Below are 15,795 nucleotides of genomic sequence, written 5' to 3'. Positions count from 1 at the left end.
CTGGTGTCAATTTAAATAAGTAGTCCAGTTACACATTTGTGGGCTTATAACTTGGCTTCTGAATGTCCTAGAGAGATCAGGTTTGTTTTAGGGTACTCCAATCAACAGCCCCTACAACCACAAAAAGGAATGGAGTCATTAGCACTTATGGTTTTTAAATGGCACCTAGAATTATGTTGCACGAAGTACAATTTCACATCATTCTTGGTTCATTTGTGTGAAAACAAGGTCCAATCAGGCTGAAACGTTACAGGAAGGTAGAATCTATTGAGTTGTAAGTGATCTGAATGTTTCATGATGATAGCACTTTCCTAAGGGGGTCAAACCATGTCCCAAAGGTCACCGGATCTGGTGTCAATTTAAAGAAGTAGTCCAGTTACACATTTGTGGGCTTATAACTTGGCTTCTGAATGTCCTAGAGAGATCAGGTTTGTTTTAATGTACTCCAATCAACAGCCCCTACAACCACAAAAAGGAATGGAGTCATTAGCACTTATGGTTTTTAAATGGCACCTAGAATTATGTTGCACGAAGTACAATTTCACATCATTCTGGGTTCATTTGTGTGAAAACAAGGTCCAATCAGGCTGAAACGTTACAGGAAGGAAGAATCTATTGAGTTGTAAGTGATCTGAACGTTTCATGATGATAGCACTTTCCTAAGGGGGTCAAACCATGTCCCAAAGATCACCGCATCAGGTGTCAATTTAAAGAAGTAGTCCAGTTACACTTTTGTGGGCTTATAACTTGGCTTCTGAATGTCCTAGAGAGATCAGGTTTGTTTTAGGGTACTCCAATCAACAGCCCCTACAACTACAAAAAGGAATGGAGTAATTAGCACTAATGGTTTGTAAATGGCACCCAGAATTACGTTGCACAAAGCACAATTTCACATCATTCTGGGTCCATTTGTGTGAAAACAAGGTCCAATCAGGCTGAAACGTTACAAGAAGGTAGAATCTATTGAGTTGTAAGTGATCTGAACGTTTCATGATGGTAGCACTTTCCTAAGGGGGTCAAACCATGTCCCAAAGGTCACCGGATCTGGTGTCACTCTAAAGAAGTAGTCCAGGTACATATTTGTGGGCTTATAACTTGGCTTCTGAATGTCCTAGAGAGGTCAGGTTTGTTTTAGTGTACTCCAATCAACAGCCCTTACAACCACAAAAAGGAATGGAGACATTAGCACTTATGGTTTTTAAATGGCACCCAGAATTATGTTGCACGAAGCACAATTTCACATCATTCTGGGTTCATTTGTGTGAAAACAAGGTCCAATCAGGCTGAAACGTTACAGGAAGGTAGAATCTATTGAGTTGTAAGTGATCTGAACGTTTCATGATGATAGCACTTTCCTAAGGGGGTCAAACCATGTCCCAAAGGTCACCGGATCTGGTGTCAATTTAAAGAAGTAGTCCAGTTACACATTTGTGGGCTTATAACTTGGCTTCTGAATGTCCTAGAGATCAGGTTTGTTTTAGTGTCCTCCAATCAACAGTCCCTACAACCACAAAAAGGAATGGAGACATTAGCACTTATGGTTTTTAAATGGCACCCAGAATTATGTTGCACGAAGCACAATTTCACATCATTCTGGGTTCATTTGTGTGAAAACAAGGTCCAATCAGGCTGAAACGATACAGGAAGGTAGAATCTATTGAGTTGTAAGTGATCTGAACGTTTCGTGATGATAGCACTTTCCTAAGGGGGTCAAACCATGTCCCAAATGTCACCGGATCTGGTGTCAATTTAAAGAAGTAGTCCAGTTACACATTTGTGGGCTTATAACTTGGCTTCTGAATGTCCTAGAGAGATCAGGTTTGTTTTAGGGTACTCCAATCAACAGCCCCTACAACCACAAAAAGGAATGGAGTCATTAGCACTTATGGTTTTTAAATGGCACCTAGAATTATGTTGCACGAAGTACAATTTCACATCATTCTGGGTTCATTTGTGTGAAAACAAGGTCCAATCAGGCTGAAACGTTACAGGAAGGTAGAATCTATTGAGTTGTAAGTGATCTGAACGTTTCATGATGATAGCACTTTCCTAAGGGGGTCAAACCATGTCCCAAAGGTCACCGGATCTGGTGTCAATTTAAAGAAGTAGTCCAGTTACACATTTGTGGGCTTATAACTTGGCTTCTGAATGTCCTAGAGAGATCAGGTTTGTTTTAATGTACTCCAATCAACAGCCCCTACAACCACAAAAAGGAATGGAGTCATTAGCACTTATGGTTTTTAAATGGCACCTAGAATTATGTTGCACGAAGAACAATTTCACATCATTCTGGGTTCATTTGTGTGAAAACAATGTCCAATCAGGCTGAAACGTTACAGGAAGGAAGAATCTATTGAGTTGTAAGTGATCTGAACGTTTCATGATGACAGCACTTTCCTAAGGGGGTCAAACCATGTCCCAAAGATCACCGCATCAGGTGTCAATTTAAAGAAGTAGTCCAGTTACACATTTGTGGGCTTATAACTTGGCTTCTGAATGTCCTAGAGATGTCAGGTTTGTTTTAGTGTACTCCAATCAACAGCCCCTACAACCACAAAAAGGAATGGAGTCATTAGCACTTATGGTTTTTAAATGGCGCCCAGAATTATGTTGCACGAAGCACAATTTCACATCATTTTGGGTTCATTTGTGTGAAAACAAGGTCCAATCAGGCTGAAATGTTACAGGAAGGTAGAATCTATTGAGTTGTAAGTGATCTGAACGTTTCATGATGATAGCACTTTCCTAAGGGGGTCGAACCATGTCCCAAAGGTCACCGGATCTGGTGTCAATTTAAAGAAGTAGTCCAGTTACACCTTTGTGGGCTTATAACTTGGCTTCTGAATGTCCTAGAGAGATCAGGTTTGTTTTAGTATACTCCAATCAACAGCCCCTACAACCACCAAAATTAATGGAGTCATTAGCACTTATGGTTTTTAAATGGCACCCAGAATTATGTTGTACGAAGCACAATTTCACATCATTCTGGGTTCATTTGTGTGAAAACAAGGTCCAATCAGGCTGAAACGTTAAAGGAAGGTAGAATCTATTGAGTTGTAAGGGATCTGAACATTTCAAGATGATCGCACATTCCTATAGGGGGTCAAACCATGTCCCAAAGGTCACCGGGCCTGGTGTCACTTTAAAGAAGCAGTCCAGTTACACCTTTGTGGGCTTATAACTTGGCTTCTGAATGTCCTAGAGAGGTTAGGTTTGTTTTAGTGTTCTCCAGTCACAAGCCCCTACAACCACAAAAAGGAATGGAGTCATTAGCACTTATGGTTTGTAAATGGCACCCAGAATTATGTTTCATGAAGCACAATTTCACATCATTCTGGGTTCATTTGTGTGAAAACAAGGTCCAATCAGGCTGAAACGTTACAGGAAGGTAGAATCTATTGAGTTGTAAGTGATCTGAACGTTTCATGATGGTAGCACTTTCCTAAGGGGGTCAAACCATGTCCCAAAGGTCACCGGATCTGGTGTCACTCTAAAGAAGTAGTCCAGGTACATATTTGTGGGCTTATAACTTGGCTTCTGAATGTCCTAGAGATCAGGTTTGTTTTAATGTACTCCAATCAACAGCCCCTACAACCACAAAAAGGAATGGAGTCATTAGCACTTATGCTTTGTAAATGGCACCCAGAATTATGTTGCACGAAGAACAATTTCACATCATTCTGGGTCCATTTGTCTGAAAACAAGGTCCAATCAGGCTGAAATGTTACAGGAAGGTAGAATCTATTGAGTTGTAAGTGATCTGAACGTTTCATGATGATAGCACTTTCCTAAGGGGGTCAAACCATGTCCCAAAGGTCACCGGATCTGGTGTCAATTTAAAGAAGTAGTCCAGTTACACCTTTGTGGGCTTATAACTTGGCTTCTGAATGTCCTAGAGATATCAGGTTTGTTTTAGTATACTCCAATCAACAGCCCCTACAACCACAAAAAGGAATGGAGTCATTAGCACTTATGGTTTTTAAATGGCACCCAGAATTATGTTGCACGAAGCACAATTTCACATCATTCTGGGTTCATTTGTGTGAAAACAAGGTCTAATCAGGCTGAAATGTTACATGAAGGTAGAATCTATTGAGTTGTAAGTGATCTGAACGTTTCATGATGATAGCACTTTCCTAAGGGGGTCAAACCATGTCCCAAAGGTCACCAGATCTGGTGTCAATTTAAAGAAGTAGTACAGTTACACCTTTGTGGGCTTATAACTTGGCTTCTGAATGTCCTAGAGAGATCAGGTTTGTTTTAGTATACTCCAATCAACAACCCCTACAACCACAAAAAGGAATGGAGTCATTAGCACTTATGGTTTTTAAATGGCACCCAGAATCATGTTGCACGAAGCACAATTTCACATCATTCTGGGTTCATTTGTGTGTAAACAAGGTCCAATCAGGCTGAAACGTTACAGGAAGGTAGAATCTATTGAGTTGTAAGTGATCTGAACGTTTCATGATGATAGCACTTTCCTAAGGGGGTCAAACCATGTCCCAAAGGTCACCGGATCAGGTGTCAATTTAAAGAAGTAGTCCAGTTACACATTTGTGGGCTTATAACTTGGCTTCTGAATGTCCTAGAGAGATCAGGTTTGTTTTAGTGTTCTCCAATCACCAGCCCCTACAACCACAAAAAGGAATGGAGTCATTAGCACTTATGGTTTGTAAATGGCACCCAGAATTATGTTGCACGAAGCACAATTTCACATCATTCTGGGTTCATTTGTGTGAAAACAAGGTCCAATCAGGCTGAAACGTTACAGGAAGGTAGAATCTATTGAGTTGTAAGTGATCTGAACGTTTCATGATGATAGCACTTTCCTAAGGGGGTCAAACCATGTCCCAAAGGTCACCGGATCTGGTGTCAATTTAAAGAAGTAGTCCAGTTACACATTTGTGGGCTTATAACTTGGCTTCTGAATGTCCTAGAGATCAGGTTTGTTTTAGTGTCCTCCAATCAACAGTCCCTACAACCACAAAAAGGAATGGAGACATTAGCACTTATGGTTTTTAAATGGCACCCAGAATTATGTTGCACGAAGCACAATTTCACATCATTCTGGGTTCATTTGTGTGAAAACAAGGTCCAATCAGGCTGAAACGTTACAGGAAGGTAGAATCTATTGAGTTGTAAGTGATCTGACCGTTTCATGATGATAGCACTTTCCTAAGGGGGTCAAACCATGTCCCAAAGGTCACCGGATCAGGTGTCAATTTAAAGAAGTAGTCCAGTTACACATTTGTGGGCTTATAACTTGGCTTCTGAATGTCCTAGAGAGATCAGGTTTGTTTTAGTGTACTCCAATCAACAGCCTCTACAACCACAAAAAAGGAATGGAGTCATTAGCACTTATGGTTTGTAAATGGCACCCAGAATTATGTTGCACGAAGCACAATTTCACATCATTCTGGGTCCATTTGTGTGAAAACAAGGTCCAATCAGGCTGAAACGCTACAAGAAGGTAGAATCTATTGAGTTGTAAGTGATCTGAACGTTTCATGATGATAGCACTTTCCTAAGGGGGTCAAACCATGTCCCAAAGGTCACCGGATCTGGTGTCAATTTAAAGAAGTAGTCCAGTTACACATTTGTGGGCTTATAACTTGGCTTCTGAATGTCCTAGAGAGATCAGGTTTGTTTTAATGTACTCCAATCAACAGCCCCTACAACCACAAAAAGGAATGGAGTCATTAGCACTTATGGTTTTTAAATGGCACCTAGAATTATGTTGCACGAAGTACAATTTCACATCATTCTGGGTTCATTTGTGTGAAAACAATGTCCAATCAGGCTGAAACGTTACAGGAAGGAAGAATCTATTGAGTTGTAAGTGATCTGAACGTTTCATGATGATAGCACTTTCCTAAGGGGGTCAAACCATGTCCCAAAGATCACCGCATCAGGTGTCAATTTAAAGAAGTAGTCCAGTTACACATTTGTGGGCTTATAACTTGGCTTCTGAATGTCCTAGAGAGATCAGGTTTGTTTTAGGGTACTCCAATCAACAGCCCCTACAACTACAAAAAGGAATGGAGTCATTAGCACTTATGGTTTGTAAATGGCACCCAGAATTATGTTGCACAAAGCACAATTTCACATCATTCTGGGTCCATTTGTGTGAAAACAAGGTCCAATCAGGCTGAAACGTTACAAGAAGGTAGAATCTATTGAGTTGTAAGTGATCTGAACGTTTCATGATGATCGCACATTCCTATAGGGGGTCAAACCATGTCCCAAAGGTCACCGGGCCTGGTGTCACTTTAAAGAAGTAGTCCAGTTACACCTTTGAGGGCTTATAACTTGGCTTCTGAATGTCCTAGAGATGTCAGGTTTGTTTTAGTGTACTCCAATCAACAGCCCCTACAACCACAAAAAGGAATGGAGTCATTAGCACTTATGGTTTTTAAATGGCGCCCAGAATTATGTTGCACGAAGCACAATTTCACATCATTCTGGGTTCATTTGTGTGAAAACAAGGTCCAATCAGGCTGAAATGTTACAGGAAGGTAGAATCTATTGAGTTGTAAGTGATCTGAACGTTTCATGATGATAGCACTTTCCTAAGGGGGTCGAACCATGTCCCAAAGGTCACCGGATCTGGTGTCAATTTAAAGAAGTAGTCCAGTTACACCTTTGTGGGCTTATAACTTGGCTTCTGAATGTCCTAGAGAGATCAGGTTTGTTTTAGTATACTCCAATCAACAGCCCCTACAACCACCAAAATTAATGGAGTCATTAGCACTTATGGTTTTTAAATGGCACCCAGAATTATGTTGTACGAAGCACAATTTCACATCATTCTGGGTTCATTTGTGTGAAAACAAGGTCCAATCAGGCTGAAACGTTAAAGGAAGGTAGAATCTATTGAGTTGTAAGGGATCTGAACGTTTCAAGATGATCGCACATTCCTATAGGGGGTCAAACCATGTCCCAAAGGTCACCGGATCTGGTGTCAATTTAAAGAAGTAGTCCATTTACACATTTGTGGGCTTATAATTTGGCTTCTGAATGTCCTAGAGATCAGGTTTGTTTTAATGTACTCCAATCAACAGCCCCTACAACCACAAAAAGGAATGGAGTCATTAGCACTTATGCTTTGTAAATGGCACCCAGAATTATGTTGCACGAAGAACAATTTCACATCATTCTGGGTCCATTTGTCTGAAAACAAGGTCCAATCAGGCTGAAATGTTACAGGAAGGTAGAATCTATTGAGTTGTAAGTGATCTGAACGTTTCATGATGATAGCACTTTCCTAAGGGGGTCAAACCATGTCCCAAAGGTCACCGGATCTGGTGTCAATTTAAAGAAGTAGTCCAGTTACACCTTTGTGGGCTTATAACTTGGCTTCTGAATGTCCTAGAGATATCAGGTTTGTTTTAGTATACTCCAATCAACAGCCCCTACAACCACAAAAAGGAATCGAGTCATTAGCACTTATGGTTTTTAAATGGCACCCAGAATTATGTTGCACGAAGCACAATTTCACATCATTCTGGGTTCATTTGTGTGAAAACAAGGTCTAATCAGGCTGAAATGTTACATGAAGGTAGAATCTATTGAGTTGTAAGTGATCTGAACGTTTCATGATGATAGCACTTTCCTAAGGGGGTCAAACCATGTCCCAAAGGTCACCAGATCTGGTGTCAATTTAAAGAAGTAGTACAGTTACACCTTTGTGGGCTTATAACTTGGCTTCTGAATGTCCTAGAGAGATCAGGTTTGTTTTAGTATACTCCAATCAACAACCCCTACAACCACAAAAAGGAATGGAGTCATTAGCACTTATGGTTTTTAAATGGCACCCAGAATTATGTTGCACGAAGCACAATTTCACATCATTCTGGGTTCATTTGTGTGTAAACAAGGTCCAATCAGGCTGAAACGTTACAGGAAGGTAGAATCTATTGAGTTGTAAGTGATCTGAACGTTTCATGATGATAGCACTTTCCTAAGGGGGTCAAACCATGTCCCAAAGGTCACCGGATCAGGTGTCAATTTAAAGAAGTAGTCCGGTTACATATTTGTGGGCTTATAACTTGGCTTCTGAATGTCCTAGAGAGATCAGGTTTGTTTAAGTGTCCTCCAATCACCAGCCCCTACAACCACAAAAAGGAATGGAGTCATTAGCACTTATGGTTTGTAAATGGCACCCAGAATTATGTTGCACGAAGCACAATTTCACATCATTCTGGGTTCATTTGTGTGAAAACAAGGTCCAATCAGGCTGAAACGTTACAGGAAGGTAGAATCTATTGAGTTGTAAGTGATCTGAACGTTTCATGATGATAGCACTTTCCTAAGGGGGTCAAACCATGTCCCAAAGGTCACCCGATCTGGTGTCACTTTAAAGAAGTAGTCCAGTTACACATTTGTGGGCTTATAACTTGGCTTCTGAATGTCCTAGAGAGATCAGGTTTGTTTTAGTGTACTCCAATCAACAGCCTCTACAACCACAAAAAAGGAATGGAGTCATTAGCACTTATGGTTTGTAAATGGCACCCAGAATTATGTTGCACGAAGCACAATTTCACATCATTCTGGGTCCATTTGTGTGAAAACAAGGTCCAATCAGGTTGAAACGCTACAAGAAGGTAGAATCTATTGAGTTGTAAGTGATCTGAACGTTTCAAGATGATCGCACATTCCTATAGGGGGTAAAACCATGTTCCAAAGGTCACGGGGCCTGGTGTCACTTTAAAGATGTAGTCCAGTTACATCTTTGTGGGCTTATAACTTGGCTTCTGAATGTCCTAGAGAGGTTAGGTTTGTGTTAGTGTACTCCAATCAAAAGCCCCTACAACCACAAAAAGGAATGGAGTCATTAGCACTTATGGTTTTTAAATGGCACCCAGAATTATGTTGCACGAAGCACAATTTCACATCATTCTGGGTTCATTTGTGTGAAAACAAGGTCCAATCAGGCTGAAATGTTACAGGAAGGTAGAATCTATTGAGTTGTAAGTGATCTGAACGTTTCATGATGATAGCACTTTCCTAAGGGGGTCAAACCATGTCCCAAATGTCACCGGATCTGGTGTCAATTTAAAGAAGTAGTCCAGTTACACATTTGTGGGCTTATAACTTGGCTTCTGAATGTCCTAGAGAGATCAGGTTTGTTTTAGGGTACTCCAATCAACAGCCCCTACAACCACAAAAAGGAATGGAGTCATTAGCAGTTATGGTTTTTAAATGGCACCCAGAATTATGTTGCACGAAGCACAATTTCACATCATTCTGGGTTCATTTGTGTGAAAACAAGGTCCAATCAGGCTGAAACGTTACAGGAAGGTAGAATCTACTGAGTTGTAAGTGATCTGAACGTTTCATGATGATAGCACTTTCCTAAGGGGGTCAAACCATGTCCCAAAGGTCACCGGGCCTGGTGTCACTTTAAAGATGTAGTCCAGTTACACCTTTGTGGGCTTATAACTTGGCTTCTGAATGTCCTAGAGAGGTCAGGTTTGTTTTAGTGTACTCCAATCAACAGCCCCTACAACCACAAAAAGGAATGGAGTCATTAGCACTTATGGTTTGTAAATGGCACCCAGAATTATGTTGCACGAAGCACAATTTCACATCATTCTGGGTCCATTTGTGTGAAAACAAGGTCCATTCAGGCTGAAACGCTACAAGAAGGTAGAATCTATTGAGTTGTAAGTGATCTGAACGTTTCAAGATGATCGCACATTCCTATAGGGGGTAAAACCATGTCCCAAAGGTCACCGGGCCTGGTGTCACTTTAAAGATGTAGGCCAGTTACACCTTTGTGGGCTTATAACTTGGCTTCTGAATGTCCTAGAGAGATCAGGTTTGTTTTAGTATACTCCAATCAACAGCCCCTACAACCACCAAAATTAATGGAGTCATTAGCACTTATGGTTTTTAAATGGCACCCAGAATTATGTTGTACGAAGCACAATTTCACATCATTCTGGGTTCATTTGTGTGAAAACAAGGTCCAATCAGGCTGAAACGTTAAAGGAAGGTAGAATCTATTGAGTTGTAAGGGATCTGAACGTTTCAAGATGATCGCACATTCCTATAGGGGGTCAAACCATGTCCCAAAGGTCACCGGGCCTGGTGTCACTTTAAAGAAGCAGTCCAGTTACACCTTTGTGGGCTTATAACTTGGCTTCTGAATGTCCTAGAGAGGTTAGGTTTGTTTTAGTGTTCTCCAATCACAAGCCCCTACAACCACAAAAAGGAATGGAGTCATTAGCACTTATGGTTTGTAAATGGCACCCAGAATTATGTTGCATGAAGCACAATTTCACATCATTCTGGGTTCATTTGTGTGAAAACAAGGTCCAATCAGGCTGAAACGTTACAGGAAGGTAGAATCTATTGAGTTGTAAGTGATCTGAACGTTTCATGATGGTAACACTTTCCTAAGGGGGTCAAACCATGTCCCAAAGGTCACCGGATCTGGTGTCACTCTAAAGAAGTAGTCCAGGTACATATTTGTGGGCTTATAACTTGGCTTCTGAATGTCCTAGAGAGGTCAGGTTTGTTTTAGTGTACTCCAATCAACAGCCCTTACAACCACAAAAAGGAATGGAGACATTAGCACTTATGGTTTTTAAATGGCACCCAGAATTATGTTGCACGAAGCACAATTTCACATCATTCTGGGTTCATTTGTGTGAAAACAAGGTCCAATCAGGCTGAAACGTTACAGGAAGGTAGAATCTATTGAGTTGTAAGTGATCTGAACGTTTCATGATGATAGCACTTTCCTAAGGGGGTCAAACCATGTCCCAAAGGTCACCTGATCTGGTGTCAATTTAAAGAAGTAGTCCATTTACACATTTGTGGGCTTATAATTTGGCTTCTGAATGTCCTAGAGATCAGGTTTGTTTTAATGTACTCCAATCAACAGCCCCTACAACCACAAAAAGGAATGGAGTCATTAGCACTTATGCTTTGTAAATGGCACCCAGAATTATGTTGCACGAAGAACAATTTCACATCATTCTGGGTCCATTTGTCTGAAAACAAGGTCCAATCAGGCTGAAATGTTACAGGAAGGTAGAATCTATTGAGTTGTAAGTGATCTGAACGTTTCATGATGATAGCACTTTCCTAAGGGGGTCAAACCATGTCCCAAAGGTCACCGGATCTGGTGTCAATTTAAAGAAGTAGTCCAGTTACACCTTTGTGGGCTTATAACTTGGCTTCTGAATGTCCTAGAGATATCAGGTTTGTTTTAGTATACTCCAATCAACAGCCCCTACAACCACAAAAAGGAATCGAGTCATTAGCACTTATGGTTTTTAAATGGCACCCAGAATTATGTTGCACGAAGCACAATTTCACATCATTCTGGGTTCATTTGTGTGAAAACAAGGTCTAATCAGGCTGAAATGTTACATGAAGGTAGAATCTATTGAGTTGTAAGTGATCTGAACGTTTCATGATGATAGCACTTTCCTAAGGGGGTCAAACCATGTCCCAAAGGTCACCAGATCTGGTGTCAATTTAAAGAAGTAGTACAGTTACACCTTTGTGGGCTTATAACTTGGCTTCTGAATGTCCTAGAGAGATCAGGTTTGTTTTAGTATACTCCAATCAACAACCCCTACAACCACAAAAAGGAATGGAGTCATTAGCACTTATGGTTTTTAAATGGCACCCAGAATTATGTTGCACGAAGCACAATTTCACATCATTCTGGGTTCATTTGTGTGTAAACAAGGTCCAATCAGGCTGAAACGTTACAGGAAGGTAGAATCTATTGAGTTGTAAGTGATCTGAACGTTTCATGATGATAGCACTTTCCTAAGGGGGTCAAACCATGTCCCAAAGGTCACCGGATCAGGTGTCAATTTAAAGAAGTAGTCCAGTTACATATTTGTGGGCTTATAACTTGGCTTCTGAATGTCCTAGAGAGATCAGGTTTGTTTAAGTGTCCTCCAATCACCAGCCCCTACAACCACAAAAAGGAATGGAGTCATTAGCACTTATGGTTTGTAAATGGCACCCAGAATTATGTTGCACGAAGCACAATTTCACATCATTCTGGGTTCATTTGTGTGAAAACAAGGTCCAATCAGGCTGAAACGTTACAGGAAGGTAGAATCTATTGAGTTGTAAGTGATCTGAACGTTTCATGATGATAGCACTTTCCTAAGGGGGTCAAACCATGTCCCAAAGGTCACCGGATCTGGTGTCACTTTAAAGAAGTAGTCCAGTTACACATTTGTGGGCTTATAACTTGGCTTCTGAATGTCCTAGAGAGATCAGGTTTGTTTTAGTGTACTCCAATCAACAGCCTCTACAACCACAAAAAAGGAATGGAGTCATTAGCACTTATGGTTTGTAAATGGCACCCAGAATTATGTTGCACGAAGCACAATTTCACATCATTCTGGGTCCATTTGTGTGAAAACAAGGTCCAATCAGGTTGAAACGCTACAAGAAGGTAGAATCTATTGAGTTGTAAGTGATCTGAACGTTTCAAGATGATCGCACATTCCTATAGGGGGTAAAACCATGTTCCAAAGGTCACGGGGCCTGGTGTCACTTTAAAGATGTAGTCCAGTTACATCTTTGTGGGCTTATAACTTGGCTTCTGAATGTCCTAGAGAGGTTAGGTTTGTGTTAGTGTACTCCAATCAAAAGCCCCTACAACCACAAAAAGGAATGGAGTCATTAGCACTTATGGTTTTTAAATGGCACCCAGAATTATGTTGCACGAAGCACAATTTCACATCATTCTGGGTTCATTTGTGTGAAAACAAGGTCCAATCAGGCTGAAATGTTACAGGAAGGTAGAATCTATTGAGTTGTAAGTGATCTGAACGTTTCATGATGATAGCACTTTCCTAAGGGGGTCAAACCATGTCCCAAATGTCACCGGATCTGGTGTCAATTTAAAGAAGTAGTCCAGTTACACATTTGTGGGCTTATAACTTGGCTTCTGAATGTCCTAGAGAGATCAGGTTTGTTTTAGGGTACTCCAATCAACAGCCCCTACAACCACAAAAAGGAATGGAGTCATTAGCAGTTATGGTTTTTAAATGGCACCCAGAATTATGTTGCACGAAGCACAATTTCACATCATTCTGGGTTCATTTGTGTGAAAACAAGGTCCAATCAGGCTGAAACGTTACAGGAAGGTAGAATCTACTGAGTTGTAAGTGATCTGAACGTTTCATGATGATAGCACTTTCCTAAGGGGGTCAAACCATGTCCCAAAGGTCACCGGGCCTGGTGTCACTTTAAAGATGTAGTCCAGTTACACCTTTGTGGGCTTATAACTTGGCTTCTGAATGTCCTAGAGAGGTCAGGTTTGTTTTAGTGTACTCCAATCAACAGCCCCTACAACCACAAAAAGGAATGGAGTCATTAGCACTTATGGTTTGTAAATGGCACCCAGAATTATGTTGCACGAAGCACAATTTCACATCATTCTGGGTCCATTTGTGTGAAAACAAGGTCCATTCAGGCTGAAACGCTACAAGAAGGTAGAATCTATTGAGTTGTAAGTGATCTGAACGTTTCAAGATGATCGCACATTCCTATAGGGGGTAAAACCATGTCCCAAAGGTCACCGGGCCTGGTGTCACTTTAAAGATGTAGGCCAGTTACACCTTTGTGGGCTTATAACTTGGCTTCTGAATGTCTTAGAGAGGTTAGGTTTGTTTTAGTGTACTCCAATCAAAAGCCCCTACAACCACAAAAAGGAATGGAGTCATTAGCACTTATGGTTTGTAAATGGCACCCAGAATTATGTTGCACGAAGCACAATTTCACATCATTCTGGGTTCATTTGTGTGAAAACAAGGTCCAATCAGGCTGAAATGTTACAGGAAGGTAGAATCTATTGAGTTGTAAGTGATCTGAACGTTTCATGATGATAGCACTTTCCTAAGGGGGTCAAACCATGTCCCAAATGTCACCGGATCTGGTGTCAATTTAAAGAAGTAGTCCAGTTACACATTTGTGGGCTTATAACTTGGCTTCTGAATGTCCTAGAGAGATCAGGTTTGTTTTAGGGTACTCCAATCAACAGCCCCTACAACCACAAAAAGGAATGGAGTCATTAGCAGTTATGGTTTTTAAATGGCACCCAGAATTATGTTGCACGAAGCACAATTTCACATCATTCTGGGTTCATTTGTGTGAAAACAAGGTCCAATCAGGCTGAAACGTTACAGGAAGGTAGAATATACTGAGTTGTAAGTGATCTGAACGTTTCATGATGATAGCACTTTCCTAAGGGGGTCAAACCATGTCCCAAAGGTCACCGGGCCTGGTGTCACTTTAAAGATGTAGTCCAGTTACACCTTTGTGGGCTTATAACTTGGCTTCTGAATGTCCTAGAGAGGTCAGGTTTGTTTTAGTGTACTCCAATCAACAGCCCCTACAACCACAAAAAGGAATGGAGTCATTAGCACTTATGGTTTGTAAATGGCACCCAGAATTATGTTGCACGAAGCACAATTTCACATCATTCTGGGTCCATTTGTGTGAAAACAAGGTCCATTCAGGCTGAAACGCTACAAGAAGGTAGAATCTATTGAGTTGTAAGTGATCTGAACGTTTCAAGATGATCGCACATTCCTATAGGGGGTAAAACCATGTCCCAAAGGTCACCGGGCCTGGTGTCACTTTAAAGATGTAGGCCAGTTACACCTTTGTGGGCTTATAACTTGGCTTCTGAATGTCCTAGAGAGGTTAGGTTTGTTTTAGTGTACTCCAATCAAAAGCCCCTACAACCACAAAAAGGAATGGAGTCATTAGCACTTATGGTTTGTAAATGGCACCCAGAATTATGTTGCACAAAGCACAATTTCACATCATTCTGGGTTCATTTGTGTGAAAACAAGGTCCAATCAGGTTGAAGCGTTACAGGAAGGTAGAATCTATTGAGTTGTAAGTGATCTGAACGTTTAATGATGATAGCACTTTCTTAAGGGGGTCAAACCATGTCCCAAAGGTCACCGGATCTGGTGTCACTTTAAAGAAGTAGTCCAGTTACACATTTGTGGGCTATAACTTGGCTTCTGAATGTCCTAGAAAGGTCAGGTTTGTTTTAGTGTACTCCAATCAACAGCCCCTACAACCACAAAAAGGAATGGAGTCAATAGCACTTATGGTTTTTAAATGGCACCCAGAATTATGTTGCACGAAGCACAATTTCACATCATTCTGGGTTCATTTGTGTGAAAACAAGGTCCAATCAGGCTGAAATGTTACAGGAAGGTAGAATCTATTGAGTTGTAAGTGATCTGAACGTTTAATGATGATAGCACTTTCCTAAGGGGGTCAAACCATGTCCCAAATGTCACCGGATCTGGTGTCAATTTAAAGAAGTAGTCCAGTTGCACATTTGTGGGCTTATAACTTGGCTTCTGAATGTCCGAGAGAGATCAGGTTTGTTTTAGGGTACTCCAATCAACAGCCCCTACAACCACAAAAAGGAATGGAGTCATTAGCAGTTATGGTTTTTAAATGGCACCCAGAATTATGTTGCACGAAGCACAATTTCACATCATTCTGGGTTCATTTGTGTGAAAACAAGGTCCAATCAGGCTGAAACGTTACAGGAAGGTAGAATCTACTGAGTTGTAAGTGATCTGAACGTTTCATGATGATAGCACTTTCCTAAGGGGGTCAAACCATGTCCCAAAGGTCACCGGGCCTGGTGTCACTTTAAAGATGTAGTCCAGTTACACCTTTGTGGGCTTTTAACTTGGCTTCTGAATGTCCTAGAGAGGTCAGGTTTGTTTTAGTGTACTCCAATCAACAGCCCCTACAACCACAAAAAGGAATGGA

Source organism: Nothobranchius furzeri, chromosome 3 (assembly GCF_043380555.1).
Source record: "Nothobranchius furzeri strain GRZ-AD chromosome 3, NfurGRZ-RIMD1, whole genome shotgun sequence".
Classification (NCBI taxonomy): domain Eukaryota; kingdom Metazoa; phylum Chordata; class Actinopteri; order Cyprinodontiformes; family Nothobranchiidae; genus Nothobranchius; species Nothobranchius furzeri.
Note: the sequence above shows the minus strand (reverse complement) of the source record.